This window comes from Odocoileus virginianus, chromosome 32 (assembly GCF_023699985.2).
Source record: "Odocoileus virginianus isolate 20LAN1187 ecotype Illinois chromosome 32, Ovbor_1.2, whole genome shotgun sequence".
In the NCBI taxonomy this organism is placed as follows: Eukaryota; Metazoa; Chordata; class Mammalia; order Artiodactyla; family Cervidae; genus Odocoileus; species Odocoileus virginianus.
This window is the reverse complement of record NC_069705.1, coordinates 31,595,244-31,615,600: the sequence shown is the minus strand read 5'-3', so window position 1 is coordinate 31,615,600 and position 20,357 is coordinate 31,595,244. Positions and strand designations below refer to the sequence as shown.

Here is a 20,357-nt window from a genome sequence, read left to right as displayed (position 1 = left end):
GCCGTGAACATATTCTTGAGCTCCGCGAGTGCTGCCGGAGCGCGCGCCTCGTGGAGGGCGCTGCAGCGCAGCGTTTGGCACGTCCCGCTGCTCCGGCCATCTGCCGCCCCTCCTGACGGGGTCTGGCAGTTCTGTGGATGGCACGGGCAGCGTGGCAAGATATCCATATGTTATTCCCCTTTTCTTCGCTTGAGAAGCAGAACAGCCATCTTCAAGATGCCACCAGGGATTCCAAGTCATGTGACTTCTTTTGTCTCCCTCAGACCAAAGATGCTAGGATTTCTTTGAAAAGCTCAGAAACGAACAGCCCCGTCAGTGTGAACAAAAGCCTTCTCGGGTGAAGAGTCAGTCTCAGAATAGTGGAGATGGGGAAATGGAGTGAGGGCACACCTCCCATTCCAAAAAAATTAAAAAACAAAAACAAAACAATCCTCCTAACCATGAGGATTTGCGAGGGACTTTGGAGGAGTCATTCCCTAACAAAGTAAAAATTCATGTGAAGTTATCATCAGCATCTCATTACTGTACTTGTTCACAAGATCGCATAATCCATAACCATTCAAAGTGTGGTCCATGTGTTGATAGCATCTGCATTGCCTGGGAGCTTATTAGAAATGCGAGATGACCTACTGAGTCCTAAGACTCAGAACTGAGGACCTGTTGAGTCCTAAGACTATTGGATCCCACGTGGCTCCTATCTGCTCTGAAGATTGAGATGCGCTGCTCCAGAAGAAGATGATGAGACAAATTTTGCCTTTGTAGAACTGACTATTCTGGGCAAAGAGTCTCGATGCAGTGGATGAAAAAAGTAAAGCTCTTCTGACCAGGTCCAAAAATTTATATATAACACTTACAGAGGTTATTTCATCACCAATCATACTCCAAATACATTTCTGTTAATAGCAGCCAAACCCATAACTTTTACCGTCAGGATCAGGACGCGTGGAACGGAAACGATGCCCGTTTTATGTCATCGTGTTCAGTTCCTCCTCAGAAAGGAAACACGGGAGAATTTCCGTTCAACATCCCTGCTCCAGCCTGAGACCTATGCTGAGAGGACCACTTCTCAGCTCAGGGCACTTAAATCTTTGCTTATAGGCTTGTGCAGAGGAGAGACTGTGAGTCTGAAGATCGACTTGTTAACCTTATTAGCACCCACTTAGCCCCATGGCCCAGTCCTCTAATCCGGGTGTCAGATGGGGGGCTTGGTGTCCTCCACACTTGTGGCTCCCCTTCCTTCCTCCACTGGCTGAGTCTGCGTGGACACTGTGTTAATGAGGCCTTGAAACCCCCCTTGGCAGGGAAAAGTCTCTTCTAGCTCAGAGTCTGAATTGAAAACGAATTCCCTGTTTACACAGCACCATGGAACTTCACATAATATCATTTACCGTCCCCGGGCAGCAGGCATTCTGAACATTCTTCTTAAACACTCTCTGCCCAATATCATATAGGCTGCAGCTGCTCCTATGGAAAGAAAAAGGACGGTTTTCAACTTCAGCCAGAGCAATAATGCCGCCTCGGTCTCCAAAATGTACACCTAAAATTCAGCACCAAAGACAGGAAAATGACTAACAAGAACCATATTCTTAAATCATTAAAAAAAAATGTACGTGTTTAGCCAAGGAAATAAAAGTCTTATGAAAAATTAATTCTGTCTCTTATGGAGTGATTAAAAATGGAGATAACAAATTGTCAGTTAATGAGGCACACAGACTGGAGAGGTGATATGGAAAATAGAGAATGGATTATTTGGAGTACTGTTTTTAATTGAAAATATATAGGACAGTTTTTAGCCTCAGTCATTTCATACTAATATTGTTGCTTAAAAAAAAATGTTTTGTTTTCTTCAAGCCAAACATGCATGAAGGTCCTGGGAGCTGCCCAGAATTACCAAATTCTCCAGAATTCTCCAGAATTACCAAAGGATCTCTCATTCTGGGACCCTAAGATTCTACTAGATGGTCTTCAGGAGGAAACGTAACAACTGACTTCTTTTAAATCATCTAGTTAGTTCAGAGTGTTTTGATGTAGTCTACCTGAATAGCTTCCACACGACTGTAAAGTTGGGGGTATAGTTTGCACTCATTTCTTCCATCTGCTGGTATCTATGCGGCTCATACTCTTCATCATGTAGTATTTTGGGACCCTGATGGAATAATCACAAAGCAGGACACACACAGGTCCCTCCCCTCGTGGAGCTTACCTTTTAATAGAAGATGTGCAAATAAACGGCCCAAATGCTCTTGCCTTACAATTCTGACAGAGAAAATTGGCAAAAGAAAAATTAGCATCTCAGAAAAATATGTTAACATCTGGAGAATAATGAAATTATGAGCAACAAGCATCAGGGAAATCATGCCAAATTCAAATGCTGACTGCTCTTGGTAAGCTTCCAGAATTCACTATTAAAAAAACATATTAGCCTTAAACCCAGTATGTCTTCAGTGATGGCTGTGGAGGGGGTGATGCCATGCTCCATTCATTGGAGAGTGGACAGACGCCAGAGTATTTCACGGGAACCTAATTGTTCTCCCCTGCCAGGAAGTTGCTACAGCATGACAAAATTCCAAGGATCACAGCGCCTGGAGACAAGAGCTCCTATGACAAACTCTTGCAGCTTTCGGGTTATATTATAGATTGCCCCAAATATGCTACAGCCGTTAATGCCTGTGACAGGGACACAGATCCCCCAGACTCACCACTGATACACTGTGTGGCTGTGGGCAGATTATTAATAACTGCAAACCTCAGTTATCTCATTTGAAAAAAAAATGATCATTGTAATGTATCAGCACAAGATGAAGAGAGGATAAATGAGATTTTGCACATATAGGCATATATATTCTGTTCTATAATATATATTGATGTATAAAATATATATCCTTTGTGTACAATGCCTAGTACAAGTTAATTATGCAACAGATGCACCTTCATTGAGTACCTTGCCTCAACAATACAAGAAGATGCATAAAGTTAAAATATATTTCACAAGTAAATTAACATGTTTATATTTTACCTTTAGATGCACTTGGGCACAGTAGACAAACCTCCCGTCCCTGAGCTGTATTTCTTGGGCGTGTTTGGAATTTTGTTCATGAACTGATGAACACTTATTTCAAGTATTTTTGGCTGCCTCCTGACAGCCACCTGTCCCATTTCACCAGCTCATCCATACTCACCTAGAGAGCAGTGCATGTAACTTGACTATTTAGTTCTATGGGCTCCTTATTAAGAAGTCGGAATGGAATGCTGAAATAAGCAGAGGTGGACACGAGCAATGGGAGTAGCTCTTTTCATGAACATAATGAAAAGGAAACAAAGACAGATGTTTGGTTTACTGCTGGGAGTGCATTCTTAGACCTTATTGGACCTAATGTGGGAAACCCTATGAATAGAGCTGGGGGGCGATGGGGAGAAAACAACCTCAGAAAGGATACACAAAATACTATATTGAAATTATATCTAAAGGTGAAGTCAAATTAGGAAATACATGTGTGAGGTCTATATGTATTATCTAACTTTACTGAGAAAGAAGTTTTTTCTGGCTTACGAATCTGTTGCTATTGCTTTGTTGTTCGTTTTTCACATGTAATTTCTAGAAAGTGTCTCATGTAGAAGTGGGGAGTTGTCTCTATTGCTTTCTTTCACCCCCATTTATTTCCATTCCCCTAAATACAGTTGTGAGAAAGTAGCAGGTTTCTCTGATCTCAGTAGCCCTCCCCTCTGAGCAGCCTGGCCGGGGGACCACAAATATTTATTGGGCATCTACTTCATTCCTGCCTCCAAGGACAGTTTCCCCACCAGAGTGAGCATAAAGATCTGGAATAGATTCAAACAGTCTGAGAAGTGGATGAGAGAGGAGGCCTCTGAACCTCCACACTTGGTGGGAAGACTTCTTCCTTTACAAACACTTGCGCCTAAATCTCTCTCAAACATGGTGGAGCGCAGGTTCCATGGCAGTTTGCATGGAGGGACCAAGGCCTTGCTTCCCAAGGGGGAGCCGGCAGCTCTGTCACGCTGTCACAGATGGAAATCCTTGGATGGCAGAAGAGACCAGCAGCCATCTTAGGCTCAGACCGTTCCCCGCCGCCAGGCATGAAACCCTCGAGCTCCGAAAGCCTCCACCGAGACTAGCTCCTCCTCTCCAGCTGGGAGCTAAAGTACACATTTCCCTCTATTTGATCCTCCATTCTTTATCTCTCTAAGTTTTGCCCACTCTTAGAAGTTCTTAGGCCCCTTTGTATATGCTCTTTGAACATGCACTTGATGATTTCTTGATGATCCCTCAGACGCAATAGGCTAAGACTGAAATCTTTACTGCTGTAACTGAAATTGTGGATCACTCCAGCTAGATGAGCCTGGAACATGTGATGAGAAACCAGTGTGAAGGGTCAGAGTGAAAACGAGAGAATGAATGAGTGGCACAGAGTCTAGGAGCCGCCCAGGCTGAGCAGAAACTAGTTCTCATCCCAAATTCACTGTTTAGAACGTCCTGTCTGTTGCCTCAGTAATATTATTCAGTTGCTCAGTCTTGTCCGACTCTGCAGCATACTAAGCTTCCCTGTCCTTCACCATCTCACACAGCTTACTCAAACTCGTGTCCACTGAGTCAGTGATGCCATCCAACCATCTCATCCTCTGTCGCCCCCTTCTCCTTCTGGCCTCAATCTTTCCCAGCATCAGGGCTTTTCTAGTGAGTAGGCTCTTCACGTCAGGTGCCCAAAGCATTGGACCTTCAGCTTCATTATCAGTCCTTCCAATGAATATTCAGGATTGATCTCCTTTAGGATTGACTGGTTGGATCTCCTTGCTGTTCAAGGGACTTGCAAGAGTCTTCTCCAGCACCACAGTTTGAAGGCACCAATTCTTTGACGCTCAACCTTTTTTATGGTCCAGTAATGACACCACCAAAATCTCCACATGCCTGAGATTGAGCATCCCCTCCTCATCTCACACTGTGCAGACCCAGGATGTTAACAGCATGTCACGCAAACCTCCAAAATATTCTGCCCAGTTGGCACTTTTCATTCATTATTTCAGTTGCCACCACCTTAGCCCACACTTTCTTTATCTCTGTGTTAATGTAGGTGTCATCATTCTAGCAAGTTTATCACTTCCCACCAGTAATTTTCTTCTTCTTCTTCTTCTTCTTCTTCATGCTGCTCACTTGAAATGAAGCACTGCTTCTGCCAGGCTATTTACCTGTCAATATTTTGTTCAAAGTTCTGGGCCTGGTTAGCCTTGCCTCCTCAAAGAGGCCTCTGTCAACCACCCTCGTGCACCATGTCAGAAGTTATTTATCCCACATATGCTTTTCAATCCCTATGCTCTCCCTTTTCTGTTGAGAACAAAAAACATCCGGTTTTGATTCCACCACTTCACTGAACCCCTCTGGACAAAATCTAGACACCTTTTGCTAAACTGATTGTGCGTCTCACGGTTCTCATCTTGGTCCATCAATGACGTTTGACAAGGCGCCCCATTCCTCCTTCTCTCCACTTTTTTCCACTGGGCACTCAGCACAGTGTTCATTCTTGGTTTTCCTCCTACTCTCAGCCCCTTATCTCAGTTTGTTATATTCTCATCACCCTGCTGGCTACACCGTGGGGTATCCCAGAACTTCATCCTTAGATGTCTTCTCTAACCAGAGGCATTCTAGGTGGTGGTATCCAGTCTCATGACTTTCAATTACCTTTAAACTTGAGACTCCCAACTTTCTATCTGTGGGCTAAAGCCTCCTCTGAGCCGTGCATTCATACACCCAGCAGTCTGCCTGACATAGCCAGTGAGAGCGCCAGCCATCTGTGACCCTTCTCACTCATATCTCAGATGCACACCACCCGCCAACCCTGTGGAATCTACCTTCAAAATGAATTCGATGTCATCCCATGTCCAGTCATTGCCATCTCCCCCTATCTCACTCAGGCTCCTGTCAGCTTTTGCTGGGTTGCAGTAGCCTTTTAGTTAGACCGTCTGCTTTTTCTTTTGCATTTCTGTAATCTCATCCACAGCAGTCAGAGAGAACTAAAGTCTTTACTGAGAATTCTAAGGCTGTGAAAGACCCAGCTACCTCTTCTCTCCAACATGTATTTCCCTCCATATTCCCTACAATCTTTTCTTTCCTTCTCCTTGCACCTACCTTACCGACATCCTAGAAATCCTTAGAACATGCTAAACACACCCCAGCCTGGGGGCATTGGTTTCCTTCTGCCTTGAGCATCCTTCTCCCAGATCATTGCATGATTTTCTCTTTTTCTTCAATTATCTTTTCTAATAGTTCCTCCTCCTGAGGCCTTCACCTGTATAAAATAGAAGCCTTACTCTCTATGCCTCCTCTTTTCCCCTTTTTCTTTCTGTCTGGTCTGTCTGTCTGTCTATCTGTCTGTTCGTGTGTTGTATTCCTGTGAAGGTATATGATCCATGGTGATGGTTTTTGTATGTTGTGTTAAACCCAATATTTAGAACACTGCCTAATGCAAAGAAGTGATCAATAAGTACTTACTAAAATAATAATCCAATGATAATTGGAATCCACATCTGTTCACCACCCTTTCCACAGACACCCACCCCTGGCAGAGTTTCTTCCAAAGCTGTGTTGTTGGGAAGGCGGTTCTGCAGACTGTGTGTCAAAGGGGAGCTGGAGAGAAATGCTTGAATAACTGTTGGCACAAAGTGTAACGCAGAGTGTTTCTTCTAGGCATAAAGACTGGGAAACCTGTGAGAAATTAGAGATATCAGATGGTGTGGTAGGAAGGGAAAAAGCAGTATGCCAGCAGGCAGGATATCCATATCCGGAATCTGAATCTTATTACCTGTGGAATTCTGAGCAAGCTACTAATCCTATTTAGCCTATATTTCTCATCTGGTTGATAAAAGTGATGGATTAGCTTGTCTCTTAGATTCTCCTGACACCTATGATTGTGTTTAATTCTATAGATGTCTGAAGAAAATAAGAAAGAGAGGGAGGGGATGAGGAAGGAAGGAAGGAAGAAGAGTAGGAAGGAGGTCTGTGGATGAGCCATGTTCCTACTAAGGGTAGAAAGAATGAGATAAGTTGGGTATTAAGATAATTACATAGAAGAAATCATTTTGATGTGGCTACATCACACAGGAGCTTGGTTTCATAATTGGGTATCTCGGTATTCTGAAAAGAACACTTGATTTATTAAGTTTGACATTTCTCTGTGTGATCTGTGACCAGTGCATACACCTTTTCTCAGGACTGGAGATCTTCCTTTCTGGCCATCACAGTTGGAGCTTTGGTCCATTGTAGGCAAATACTGAATGCAATTATTCATTTATAGATAATTACTAAAATACAAACTGGTCTGACTTTTGTTGGAACACTTTAATACCACTCTCCTCTAAACATTTATTATTTTATGTGAACAATATTCATTTTATATCACATTAGATGGGATTCTAATTTACTAATTATTTTTTATAATTATACTAAAAACACATAGCCATGCTTTGGAACATTTTCCAGTATGCTGAAACATTGTAACATGTTAGAGATTGCAAGTCTATTTTTCCCCATTATCTGCCTTTGAAATTTCATGTTACAATATGATTTTTCAGTGCTGTGTATGTTTGGCATTTTATTTTATTTAAGTTGAGCTCTTAGGAAGGGTTGTACTCCATCTGTGACCGTGAAAAGTTCATTATTCTACTTACCTAGCCATTTGATGCATAGTGTTTTCTTAGATGGGTTTCTCCTGAGGTTTTACTGAGGCAGAATACGAATTCATAGCTGAACCTGAAAGGAACATGACATTGTGTTTCTTAAAAGCACAACCACCCATGGTGTCAAGCTAACAGCTCAAAACTATGGTCCAATTAACTGAGGACACTGCCGGGGAGGTCAAAGATCCCATAAAAACTAGTAAAGACACTGGAGTTTAGACAATCAAAAGAATCTGGAGGAATGATCCGGGGTCATAGTGATTACCTCTGGAGCTGAAGGGAACACTCAAGGAAAAGAAGATATAAGCTAAAGTTCAAATTGTCCTTTATAAAGCTTCTTACCCAGTCTAGTTACAAAGCAGAATTTATACTCTGGTAAAATCCAGCACATTTCTTTCTTTATCTTTAGGGGATTTTTTTTCCCCAGAAGCCAGATAAATGGGACTTGCAGATGGTATACCTCTGTTGATTGTTTTATGAAATTGAAAAATAGACAGGGTAGCTTTATTTCAGTTGTTTTAAAGCGGACCTACATGCCACGGCAGCCACTCTGTTTCAATGAAAGCTGAATCATTTGACATAGTAAAGGTAAAATATAAAGTACATTCAGCAAGGATGTGGATGGAATATGAGACACTTGACGGAAACTCCTATTAATATCTCGAGGTTTAAAATCGCTGAATGGGGAAGATCCATCACTGCAGTTCACAGAAGGACAGCGACCTGTGTTTGAACTGAGAGCTCACTTCTCTTGACCTAAATGTGTCAGAGTAATGAACGCCACGTGGGAGAGTGGTAAATCATAGTCATTAAACAAACAAATCATTGCGGACTGTCAGTTGCTCCTTTGAAGAGCTTCAGGCATCTTCACTACCATCCAGACAAAAAGCAAACACCCCTTGGGAAGGCAGGAGCCCAAGTAGGCTTCACCCTTCCCCACCGTCCCTCTCATCAACACCTCCACTCAGCTGCACTCATGCATTTGATTCGGTTTTTTAACTTAGCCTTTAACTGCGCTCCTCCACTTCTTTCTACCAGCTATTTGCTGGGTTATGATCAACCTCTAAAATACAGTTAAAGACACTCTCATGAATCTAAATTCCACATTCAGGAATTTTATGTTGCCACCCATTTTCCAGGCATCATGTCAGGCAAACACCCTTGGATTCAGCGTCAAGTGTATCTCTTTATTTCTGTTCTGAGTGACCTGCTACAAGATCACCCTGCCCTCGCCATGGCAAGTGATAGCCTCCCACTGCTTATGATTATTGAGGTTCTTTGAGGCAGGGCTCCCAATCTGACATAAACTGTGCCCTTCAATTACAAGGGCTGGTGGAATATGATTCCTGCCTTACAGGTACCTTATTATCCAATATGCAGCATCTACGTTCAATTATCAGGCATTCTTAGAAACACAAAGGTCACTCTTTGCATCTCAAAAGCTCTTAAACAAACATGTTATTGCCTCCTGCACATGTTGAGTATTAAAACCTTAGAAGTCACTTTAGGAGACTCTTATCACTGTCTGTTCTTTTCTATAGAACAGAGTGCTATAATGGAGAACGTTGTGGTTCAAATACCGAAGATGCTAACAAAGCAGTTCAACAGGGAGATGCTGAGTTTAGAAAAAAACAACTGTGCTGCGAAATGATCGTTTCCGTTTTCCATGTCCTTTGTCCCTACCTCTCACTCCAATGTCACATGCCAGGAAATCTCTTCCCTAGCATGCACGTTCAGAATAGGAAGCCCATCATTATTTTACCATTTAATATTAATTATAGTAGTATTAGTCATGATGAACTAATGTGGCATTATGTAGCTTTCAGATGTACTCCCAAAGGACTTTGATTATAATTTGCCATTTTATTCATGTTCAATTATTTTAAAGTGTTGCTGAATTAACAAGTTCCACTTAGCCTTAATCACTACTTACCTCATCAGTTTAGAGCACTGACATGCCCGGCTTATAAAGATGATCTGTGATGGAAAGAGACTGGAACTATCACGGGCACAGCCGCCGTCTGCACTAAGCTCTGTGGGGCGAGGGTAGCTGGGTACCATTACCAGTACCATCAGAGCAGGCGGTACCACCATCCTTGATTGGGGAGGAGCCAGCTTGCAGGGGGCGGGGCCAGAGAGGAGGATGCGGTCATGGAGAACCCTCTCTCTTGTTTAGTTAAATGCTTTGTCAGAATCCAGCATTCTGTTACAAAACATTTCATGTATTCCTTTTTCTGATGCACTCTAATAATCCTGGTTTTCTTTCCCTGTATCATGAGAAAAGAAAATAGGTACCTTCATTTTTTTGTTGTCAGTGTTTTTAATGGATGCTCTCAGCCAAACAGTCCAGTTGCTCTGGTTAACTCAGGACAATGTTACCACATATTCTTTCATGAATTCCTGCGTCTCTCAGTCTAAAGTTTTGTTTGCATTTCCACACTTGGGCTCACTTCTAGATCCTACCAACATGCTTCATTTTTCCATTTGTGATGTAGAAGCTCCCTTATAATTCATAATCAGGTTTTCTCATCTTATTGTGTCTTATGCACTTAGGGCAATTACCCACCAAGTAATAAAAATTAACCAAGATTAGAGTGACGAGGAATCACCTGGCAAATCTGACAACGGCCTGGTTTAGCATTATGAGCACATTAAATCCCTCCCATGCATCCAACACCGATGGCAGATAATATGGTAGAGTCGTAAGTTTAACAGACGCGGCAACTGCCGATGCAACTGAGTGGGCTGTATGGACATCACTGGGAAAGCAGTTATGTTCCCAAAATAATTGTACTGTCCAGAAAAGCCCCTGGATCTGATCAAAGACCACCTCAGCAAGTGAAATGATGGGAAATGGAATTCTAGCCACCAGTCAAGTGTAGCACCCGTGAAGACTTCTGCAGTTTCATGCAGGAGTTTTGATCTGTGGATTTTGTAAGTGGGTGGCATTAGAACTGGGAGTTTTCCAGCCATTCCATCTTCTACTTTCTGACTTGAGGGTTTAATTCAAAGAAAAAAGTGAATTAAGATGACCCAAGGCAGTTCCCCCCTTTTATCTATTCTATCCTTGCTGTGCTACTTAAATTTACTATTCTCCTACCAGGCACTTGTTTAGCAACTGGCTCTGTGGCCTTTAATATTGCTCTGAAAACTGATTATGGACAATTTGAGCTGGGGATTGTTAGTATTTTAGTGATGGAAAGGAAAGGATGATGCATTCAAGCAAGACACAGGACAAGCTACACTCAAAGCAATGGTATTTTCAGAATAATAATCAGAGTAAGAATTTTGTGAACTACCTTTATACATTTTATCATATGCATACACAAAAACATATACTGAATTTGGTCATAGTTGGTAATGATAGGAAACAAAATTGATGCTAAATCACATGATTTGAATTATAAAGTTATTAATGACTAATAGATATTAGTAAGTATTACCTTGAACTGAGTATTGGTATTGCCTTATTTAATTATTATGGTGGCTAAAGCATGCCATTATTGTTCTCATTTTACATTTTAGCTACAGAAACAGCTAGTAGTTTAACTGAATTAATGGCACACAACTAGAAATCAATGAGGCCTAGATCTGACTCTAACTGAAGGATAACTTACATTCTGACCCTCTGTAACTCTACTGCTCTGGTTCTTTCCCTAAAGTTATTTGTTGAGTTGTTTTTTATGTTGCCTCAGCCATGTGCTTCATTTTTTTCCTTTCTCCTATACTCAGAAGTTTCTTAAAAATATTTTCTAAAAATTATTTTCCCAGAAACACAGAAGGGAAAATATATTTCTAAGATTTCTGTTTCTCATAATTCCAAAGCTGGTAGAAGTTTTCCTTTGAAATAGTCTGCTAATGAACTTGTAATGCATTTACTCTGTGGCTTAAGGTTTCTGCCAAAACACATGATAAAATTTCCATTCATCTAGAAGGAATTTGGAACTACTCTTTAAATAAAAATAAATCATGAAATGGCCAGGCTCTGCTTGTACGACCTGTGTTGCTTCCACTTTGGCGAGTTCTTCCTAATAAAAATGACTGAGTTGTGGTTGGTTACTGATCATCTTTGCTCCCTGGCTTCCCTTCTGTCATCTCTCCAGGATGTGGCTGCTAGATGATCTTCCTTTCTCCCTTTCCCAATGATGCCTTTCTGCCTCCGCACATCTTTTCATTGCTTGCCCTTTTTGGTATGACCTTCTTGTACCTTGAAACATCTCCTCTGGTTCAAAAACCTCCATCATTTCATTTCCCATTGCTCCATCCGAGACTGCCAGTTGGATTCTCTGTTTCCTTTTCCTGCTTGTTAGTTCTTCTCCCCCACTGGCCTTCTGCTGAAACAGCATGGCTCTTAGCAAGTAGGAAGCTCTTCATTTCATTAGAAAGCAGAAATTAGAGATGTATGTTAAGGAGCATGCTTGTGTCACAGTGATGAAGTAGCATGAATGGCGTCCTAATTAGTTTTATCTCTGAATGTGGCAGCCCTCTCAACAGTGCTCAAATTGGTCCAACATTTCTTATCAACTCATCACAACAACTTGACCTTGGAGAAACTGCACTAAACAAAACATTTGAAGCAAGCTTCTGACTGGTGGTATAATTATCACCTAATGAAGAGCAAATGCCAATGGTAATAAGATTATAAACATTTGTGCTGCAGCAGGGAGACCAGCATGGTAAGGAGAGCCATCCAGTCACCCCAAACCACATCTTGTGGGGACATGAATGGGCAGGGGTCAGCCACTGTGAGAGAGTGCAGAGTGCCTCTTAAGTGGGCCCATGTGCTAACCAAATTAGTGAAACTGCATCACTCCTGAAAGCCTGCGTGATTCCTCAAATGTCAAATCCTTAATGCTTCACAGAGTGAGAACCATAAAAGTTATTACTTACACTAATCACAATTGTCCTTTTTTTGAATGTATTCAGTTTCTTTTCACTTCCTTGACATTTAATTGACATTCCTTGATGACTCAAACTCAAAGGGGATTTTACACAATTTCACTTAAAAATAATCTTTAAACCATGTATTTATAAACTGGAAATCTCTAACGTGGGTCTTAAGCCTTTTGCATTCCCATCAGTACAATCATAGTCTTCTCTGTGTGGTTTCAATGGTTAGTGCATCTGGCTCACTTCCCATATCAATGCAGTCTCTGAAGTGGTCGATTTTTAAAATCATGGATTGAAAGCATCAATTTACTGATTTCAGATATGATCAAAAAGTGTAATGGTGCGTGCAATTATATCATTAGCAAATTATCCAGCTATCAAGTTGACTCATTGAGATAGTAAGGAGAAAAATTCAATGCTGATTATTTTTTAAAGAAGGAAGCTACTATTATGTGAAGACTAGTTTCATAATTCAAGTGAATCTTACAAACATAACCTATGCAACTATACAGTTTTAGGAGCTGAATATAATTTGTGTTTCTAGTCATTTAAAATAAATGAAAGAATATGAGAAGCAGTGAGATTGATGTTCCCAAGATCAGAATGATTCCAACACAAGTGGAGATTATACTTAAGAAAATGTACACTGTATAGTGATGAAAACTTTTCAGAATATTAGAATTTTTCATTAAAGCAGTGTTTTTGTCATGCTGTTGATAGGAACTGTCGTTGCTTTCTGGACAGTACAGTTTCACCAGCCATCTCAGCAGCCCCTATTCCCTGCCATCTGGAAACTCTTAGCAAAGGATGATTTGGTATTATAATAAACTTGTCTGATCTTTCAGATTTAGAATTCTTTTTGTTTGTTTTTTCTCTTTCTGGTAGAAATGCTATTGATAGTTATTAATTGAAAGGGACTTTGACTCAACGTGAAAATTCCTGAACTCCTTTTTACTCTGTTAATAAATAAAGGCTAGTTTCTACATGTCCAAAGTGTAAACTTTACACTACGGGATAAAAGGATGAGCCTCTTTCCTATCCTTATTATAATAAGACAAAAGAGTATATTCAAGTAAGAACTCAAAGTAAAATTTAACTTTTAAACCTGACTTTCTTCTAGTTTAGCAACTCATCCTAGTAGTTTTGTGTGTATGTGTGTCTGCCTGTATTTGATGATAACTTTAGTCATGGTAAAATACTTGAAAGAATGCAAAATCATGCTATAAATATTTACACACACACACACACATTTACATACCTGTGTTTTTTGGGGTTACAATATCACAATATCACTGCAGATGGTGAGTGCAGCCGTGAAATTAAAAGACACTTGCTCCTTGGAAGAAAAGTTATGACCAAACTAGACAACATTTTAAAAAGCAGAGACAGCACTTTGCCAACAAAGGTCCATCTAGTCAAAGCTATGGTTTTGCCAGTAGTCATGTATGGATGTGAGAGTTGAACTATAAAGAAAGCTGAGTGCTGAAGAATTGATGCTTTTGAACTGTGGTGTTGGAGAAGACTCTTGAGAGTCCCTTGGGCTGCAAGGAGATCCAACCAGTCCACCCTAAAGGAAATCAGTCCTGAATATTCATGGAAAGGACTGATACTGAGGCTGAAACTCCAATACTTTGGCCACCTGATGCGAAGAACTGTCTCATTGGAAAAGACCCTGATGCTGGGAAAGATTGAGGGCAGGAGGAGAAGGGGCCGACAGAGGATGAGATGGTTGGATGGCATCACTGATTTGATGGACAGGAGTTTGAGCAAGCTCCGGGAGTTGGTGATGGACAGGGAAGCCTGGTGTGCTGCAGTTCATGGGGTCACAAAGAGTCAGACACGACTAAGTGACTGAACTGTTCAGTCTTTGTAACAATGTGCACAGGGATCTGAGCTCCAAGGTGAAGCTGCTTGGAGAAGCACAAGATGCTTACAATGGCATAAACATGTGCAACAAATAAGGAAAAATGGGTTCTCATGTTGACACCACTTATCACCTCTGAATCTTAGGGCAATTCACTGAACCTCAATTTTTCATTTGTAAGATGAGAGTACTCTATTTTCTTTCCTAGCTCCAAAGATGTTACCTAGATTAAATATAGGAACGTCTGAGAAAGCATGTTGTAAACCTAAAAATAGTATAGCAGTATAAAATATTATTCCTAGGTTTATTATATTGGTGCACTGAAAAACTTTTATAGGTGAAGAATTAACACGCACACAAAATCTGTACATCAAGTTCAAGTTGAAATATGTGGTAGTGAATTTAATTTTGCTTAGTATTTGAATGGATACACTGATGATTTTCAGGATTCATATTTATTTCTTATTGAATACAGACCAATACATAAAAACTTCCTTGAAAAGTTATTTTCAAAAGTGTTTTCAAAGGTTTAAGGAAAGCTGTAATCACACTGAATAATTAAAGTGGTAATAATATTGATCCACACTTCCTGTAATAATAATGTCATCAAACATTTTGTAAAAATTAATTAAGTCTCACACTTTTGTTATTTGAAGATGAATTAATAATTCATGGAATAATGAGACCTGCACAGTCAATGCCATTAACTGTTCTTAACATGAGTTCAATCCCTGTCTTTTAATTTAATCACTAGAAAATTATTTTATCTTTTATTGACTTGTGTTTCAACTCTCCTCATTTCAATTTCTAATAAATGCATTTTGCTTATTATTTAACAACTTTTAAGCTTTAAACATAATCTTACTGCCATGAACCTTTGAATTAGAAGGGAGATGTTTATGTACAGTGTCTTTCATTCTATAAGAAGTCACATAAGCAAGGAAAATGTATTTGATTTATTTTGAAGTGGGAGAATTGTTTCCAAACACTTAAGAGAGAAAGGAATGCCATCTAGAGAACATAAAATCAGAATCTAAAATCTCTAGTACTTTTATTAACACTTTGAGGTCCCACCTCTCACTATGTACAGTTCTGACTCAATGTATTTAAGCTTCTTTGCTCTAAGAAAGAACATGAATGTATGAATGACAGCTTGAATTCTGATGTAGAATGACAGAATGTGTGGTTACTCTTCTAAAGAGCAAATAGATCCTTTTTGAATTATCAAACAATGAAGATGAAGGTGGAAAAGGTAATGTTACTTGTGAGAATATTTCCTTATTTTCTTTTTCTTTCTTATTAATTTTTATCGGAGTGTAGTTGCTTTACGATGTTGTGTTAGTTTCTGCTGTAGAACAAAGTGAACAAGCTACATGTGTTCATCTATCCCCTCTTGTTAATTTCCTTCTCATTTAGGCCCCCACAGAGCCCTGTCTAGCACACCTGTGCAGTTCAGTTCAGTTCGTCACTCAGTCGTGTCTGACTCTTTGAGACCCCATGAACCGCAGCATGCCAGGCCTCCCTGTCCATCACAAACTCCTGGAGTTTACCCAAACCCAGGTCCATTGAGTCGGTGATGCCATCCAGCCATCTCATCTTCTGTCGTCCCCTTCTCCTCCTGCCCCCAATCCCTCCCAGCATCAGGGTCTTTTCCAGTGAGTCAACTCTTCGCATGAGGTGGCCAAAGGATTGGAGTTTCAGCTTCAGCATCAGTCCTTCCAATGAACACCCAGGACTGATCTCCTTTAGGATGGACTGGTTGGATCTCCTTGCAGTCCAAGGAACTCTCAAGAGTCTTCTCCAACACCACAGTTCAAAAGCATCAATTCTTCGGCACTCAGCTTTCTTCAACTGTGCTGTGCAGTAGGTTCTCATTAGTTATCTGTTTTATACAAATAAGATTCTCTTGCATGGTTAATTTGAAATTATTGCTTTATAATAAATAACTGATTCCCAAACTCCCTGTATTATCTCTGAAGCTTCAAAAAAACTAACAATCACATTATTATTTCTTCTCAATAAGGCTGCCTGCCTCTTGTGCTTTCAGGATAACAGGACAGTATTCCATCCTAAAAATGTCTTCCTCTATCAAAGCACACCATTGGTATTATTGCAAGTATTAATAATGACAATAATAGTCTCATCTTTAGTGTTTACCAGGTGCCAGGCACTGTTCTGGGCATGCAGTCTTGCAGTGTTGCTTTATCATTCCCACATCAACCCTGTAATATCAGGATCATTCTGTTTGCTATACGAGTAAACACACTGAGTGAGGATCTTGACAAAAGTCACACAACTAGTTCGTGGCAGAACTGTTGTAAATCCTAGGTTCAAATCTTCAGAAATGTATTTCCCAAACTTTTTAGATTTGGCTTCATAGGTGGATCAGACGGTAAAGCGTCTGCTGCAATGTGGGAGACCCGGGTTCAATCCCTGGGTCAGGAAGATCCCCTGGAGAAGGAAATGGCAACCCACTCCAGTATTCTTGCCTGGAGAATCCCACGGACAGAGGAGCCTGGGAGGCCCCAGTCCATGGGGTCGCAAAGAGTGGGACATGACTGAGCAACTTCACTTTCACTTTCTACTTTATTCTGTTATGCCCTCAGGGTATTAGTTGCTCAGTCATATCTAACTCCTTACAACCCTGTGAACTATAACCCACTAGGATCCTCTGTCCATGAGACTTTCCAGGCAAGAATACTGGAGTAGGTTGGCATTTCCTTATCCAGGGGATCTTCCTGACCCAGGGATCGAATCTGAGTCTCTTGCATTACAGGCAGACTCTTTACCATCTGAGCCACCACGGAAGCCCTAACGCAAATATCCTATTAACTTGAACTCACTACTGGGAAAAAAAATGCAACAATTAATTTCTTAGCCATTTTCTTCCCCAATGGTTGCGGCCTTAGTGTTGTTTGGAGGGTGTACTTTAGGAGAGAGAGGTTTGTCTTTGCTTTGCCTGGGGTGATAGGTGAAGAACTGAAGCCCAAGGAAAAGTTCTTGCCTGTAGAAGGCAGGTCTGTCTCCTTACCATGCAGAGGACTCGGGAACATGGATGAGTGCACCTCCAAAGGAACTTCACCTAGTTGACAACTTTACTCAGGGAAGCTGGCTGAAGGCCAATTCCCTGCTTATTTTCTGGATTCTGTTGCATTACATTGAATTTATATACATGTCCTTCTGTTCATACTCCATTAGCCAAAGCAAGTTACATGGCTATTAGCTCCAAAGAGATTAAAGGAGAGCATAAGACAACTAGAATATATGAACACTTTGGCTGTCATAACTAGAAATATGATACAAAAATAAACTAAACCTAGTTCCTTCCCTCAGATACAAAAGTGTATTCTAGGTGCATTAAGAACATAAACATGATGAGTCAGATCTTAAAACCTGTAGAAAATACTGTGTCTTCATACATTTAAATAAGTGATCATTTCCTTAAAAAGGAAGAAATGATGCAGTTACAAAATGGTAGATATTATTATATTAAAGTCAAATACTTTCACATGACAGAAATATGTTTTCAAAAACTAAACAAATGTAAGCCATACACCAGGATAAAAACAACCCATCTGGTCAACAGTAATTTCCAGTGTACCAGACATGCTTAAATATAAATAAGAAAAAGACAATCCAATATATAGATAATAAATAAAGACAGATAATCCATGAGAGAGAAAAGAGGAGTGGCCCATAATTACAGTTACATACAAGATGCTCAACTTAGGAAAACACAAATTAGGTACCATCACACATCCATCAGGAGGCAGAAGTCACCAAATTTAGAAAGACAAGTGTGTGAGACTGTGAATCCGTGGGAACTGTTTAATAGCCCCATGTGTGTGTGCATAAAGTTAACAGAACAATTTGTATTTATACGACAATTTGTATTATATTGTAAGACTGAAGGTGTGCCCAGTCTAGAAAAAAACAATATCCTTGTTCTTTTATGTCTCATCTAAAACAAACACACAAGTAGTAATGCTTATGCTCATTCACTGTGGCACTGTTTGTAACAGTAAAATGTGAAAAGGAAAGTGAAGTCGCTCAGTCCTATCTGATTCTGCAACCCCATGGACTGTAGCCTACCAGGCTCCTCCATCCATGAAATGTTCCAGGTAAGAGTACTGGAGTGTCTTGCCATTTCCTTCCCCAGGGAATCTTCCCAACCCAGGGATCGAACCCGGGTCTTCTGCATTGCAGGCAGATGCTTTACCCTCTGAGCCACAAGAAGATATCCCAAAAGAAAGGATGCATGCATTGGAATCTACTCCCCAGCAAGAAGGCTTTAACACAGTAGCCAATGTGTCCCAGATTTAGTTGATTGCTGTGGCCTCATCACCCAGATTGCCACCTGGAATTTAGTAGATGCTCAGTAAATAATTAACTGAATAAATGAGTAATGATTGGGGTACTATGAAGAATCTAAAATAAATGAGCCAGAGTTAAATATTGGCAATCTCAAAATTAATGTTGAGTGAAAAATGTGGATTGCAGGACATGTAGCTGTAGCATCATTTATATAAATTATAAAGCACGTAAAACTCTATACAGTGTTGATGCAAAAATATACAGAAGCATCAAAACATGGGCAAAAATGGCAGGTGAATTCGGTAACTAGAAAATGCAGATGCCACTGTGATTGTATCTGAATTGCTCTATTTAAAAAAGTATATGTGGCAAAAACCTAGTGTTTTTAAAACCTCATTATTGTACTTTAACCTGAGTTTTAAAAATATCAACTTCTATACTCCCTTTGTATGAAAATGTTCTTGATGAAATTATTTATTGAATGACTCAACATGCCTATATTAAATTCACAGAGCAACTCAGTAGGCAAATTTGTCTTTTAATGAAAATGTTAGTCCCTTAGCCATATCTGCCTCTTTGCAACCCCATGGACTGTAGCTCCTCTGTCCATATAATAATTTATTACATTTTGATTTTCAATGACTTAGCACCCTATTAATAATTTGTCAATTTTACCTATTTTATTTATATTCCACCCATTTAAAGTATGAGTATAGTGTTGTGATTAAAGATCTCTGAACTGTATATAGAAGTTCATTATAGTCCTCTAGAATTTCACACTGACTATTATGTTTACATCAGATAACATTTAATTTTATTTTTTTTAATTGGAGGACAATTACTTTACAATATTGTGGTGATTTCTGCTGTACATCAACGTGGATCAGCCATAGGTATACATATGTCCCCCTGCTCTAGAATCTTCCTCCCAACTCCCTCCCCAAACCTCCCCCCACCCAGATTGTCATAGAACACGGGCTTTGAGTTCCCTGCATCATACGGCAAATTCCCACTGGCTATCAGATAGAAAGTAGTAAGCACCCAGAGTACCATCACCACTGTATTGTACAAAGGACATAGTCACAGACTCTTCTAGTCCTTTCCCTGCCTTTTGGGAGCTTACTGCTTAAAGATCTTTAAATATAGAAAAAAAAATCTTTGAATGCAACAGAGGAACCAGTTACATTAGTTCAGGCCATTGTCTCTTATGGCTTCTGTGATTGGACATACGCTTTTTGTTCTGCTGGCATTTATAGCTCAGTTCTTTTGGGCAAAGATGAAACCTTATTCACTCTTTTCTGCACTCCCAAGCATATTGTTCACCCTTCATCAAAAATGAAAAAAAATAATCATGATATTTAACCATTCATTATAGTTGCTCTCAGCTATTCCATTCATCTCTTTATGATTTGCCTCTAATTCATCTTAATGTCTTTAATGACGATTTTAATTAAATAAAGCAGTTCTGTTCTGCATGGCCTTAGTTATGGATGAGGCTAAGTGGAATATACATGTGTAACAAGATGGTATTTATTTGTGACTTTAAGACCATCAAGGCTGTTTAATCCTTATCAGTGACATCAGTGTGGACCCAATTAGCACA

The 20,357-nt window shown here is 40.1% G+C and overlaps 1 long non-coding RNA gene across 1 annotated transcript in view; it reads left to right on the top strand.

Moving 5' to 3' along the window:
* LOC139032612 (uncharacterized) overlaps positions 1-20,357 on the top strand; it is a 1,302,716-nt gene that overhangs the window by 996,572 nt on the left and 285,787 nt on the right. The window lies entirely within an intron of this gene.